This window comes from Mus pahari, chromosome 4 (genome assembly GCF_900095145.1).
Source record: "Mus pahari chromosome 4, PAHARI_EIJ_v1.1, whole genome shotgun sequence".
Classification (NCBI taxonomy): domain Eukaryota; kingdom Metazoa; phylum Chordata; class Mammalia; order Rodentia; family Muridae; genus Mus; species Mus pahari.
In genome coordinates, this window is record NC_034593.1 from 120453260 (window position 1) to 120455389 (window position 2130).

The 2130-nt window shown below is 39.1% G+C and overlaps 1 non-coding gene across 1 annotated transcript; it reads right to left on the reverse strand.

Moving 5' to 3' along the window:
• Window positions 1-1849: 1849 nt before the first annotated feature.
• On the reverse strand, window positions 1850-1955 carry LOC115063863. The gene has a single exon (XR_003843736.1). It is a non-coding gene; the product is annotated as a U6 spliceosomal RNA (small nuclear RNA).
• Window positions 1956-2130: the final 175 nt, after the last annotated feature.

Below are 2130 nucleotides of genomic sequence, written 5' to 3' on the forward strand. Positions count from 1 at the left end.
GATTCTAACATATGAGTGAGCCTTTGGAGAACACTTCAGATCCCAGTCAGAAAAACCCTCCCGCATACACTAACACACCCAGGGTGTGTCCTTACAATGGATCCACTCGCTGCTCCGTTGCTTGTGACAGAGTCTTACTGTGATATCCCTGACTGCCTTGGAATTAGCTACGTCAACCAAGCTGACTTCAAACCTGCACCAATTCTCCTGCCTCTGTCTCCACAGTCCTGGAACTACAAGGCTGTGACACTGTGCTCTGCTTCTTCACCATATTATTTTACAGTATAGAATAGAGTTTATTTAGGGCAAGGAGAGGGGAGTCAAGAGGGTAGTAGTGGCAGAAGAAAGGCAGAGAGAGGGAGAGAGTAGAGAAGTAGAGGCCGGCCGGCCATGAACACTTGGAGAGAGGGGGAAGGGAATAGGGAAGGGAGGGGGAAGGGAATAGCCCAAGAGAGCAAGAGAGAAAGAAGAGAGAGCTCACCCATTTTTAATACATAAAATAACAAAGGATAAGGTAGACGTCCATGGCTCACCACATGCAATTATGAGGACAGCCGGGTATGTCTACTTTAGCTCTGTTGATGCGGCTTTATGTTTATTGCTTATTTTCTCATTGTTGGGAAATAATATATTGCTGAAGAAACAACATTTTATCCCTATGTACTAATATTCTACTATATCTATCACCACAGAAAATCTTTGTCATATTGGTAGAAGTTGTTTTTTTTTTAATATTTTAAAGTTTAATATATATGCACTGTATTTACATCCTTTTCTTCCTCCAGCACCTCCCAGGCCCACTATTTCCCTCTCACATACATGCACCCGCCTCCGTTGGTTATTTTCTGCATCTTGGGCAGGTGTTTTTCAGTTCTTCATAGTCTTGCTAACCATTTTGTGTGGAGTTATGTTGTATTGTCGTTTCAGTTGTAATGCACTCATTGCTAAATGTCCAAAGGCGACTAGTTATGGCTTCTCTTTTCTGAATTTCACCATCGTGTTCTTTGTTCATTATTATGAGATCAAAAACAGTCTGAGAGACTACGAATCAAAATGATATTCGGAGGGGTCAGTCATTGCAAATAAGTTACATATGCTCACATACATGTATTAAATTTGAATAAATGTGATCAAATGCTTCTTGCAACTTTCTTTAATCTCTTCGGTGTTTGATACACCTAGAATCTAAAGATCTAAAGAGTATCGAATCACCAGAAGAATGGCACTCAAATTGCTATGTCCTTGAAGGTCAGTGGTAGACTTCTCTGACTCCTCTAAAAATAGATAGGGGGCTTCTGAAATGAGGAGAAAGGGCTGTTTCAGACACACTTTGTTTTTCCCATGTCCACTAAGCTGCACTCCTAGAGAGCAAATCATTATTGAGCATAATATGTGACGTTGACAATTCACTTTCTTGTTCCTAAGTTTTCCTTCAGCCTATACTATTTTGTAACAACTTCACATTACTTTAAGTATATAACACAAATTTTCATAGTAGTACTTTTAACCAAATTAATTATTCAGATTTCTTGTGGCTTTTTAAACATATGACAGTTTTTACTTATGATAGCCAATTTTATTGTATGCTCAGCAAATTAGAATTTTATTTTACCAACTGCATGGAATTGATGGGTATTTCTTTGTTAAGATTCATTTATTTTTTATTTATATGAGTACATTGTAGCTGTGTTCAGGCACACCAGAAGAGAGCATCAGATCCTATTACAGATGGTTGTATAGTTGCTGAGAATTGAGCTCAGGACCTCTGGAAGAGCAATCAATGATCTTAAATACTGGGCCATCTCTCCAGCCTGATGGTTATTTCTTATAACCTAATATAAGATCAACTTTTAACATGGAACACTTAATGAATCCACATGCCATCCTAGTACAGTGCCATGCTAACATTCTCTGCATCATTCCCGTTTCACTGTATGTGCTGCTGAAACAAGCACAAACATCGAGATCTTGCTTTCTCTTTTCTTTCCTATTCTTCTCTTCTCTTCTCTTCTCTTCTCTTCTCTTCTCTTCTCTTCTCTTCTCTTCTCTCCTCTCCTCTCCTCTCCTCTCCTCTTCTCTTCTCTTCTCTTCCCTATTCTTCTCTTCTCTTCTCTTCTCTTCTCTTCTCTT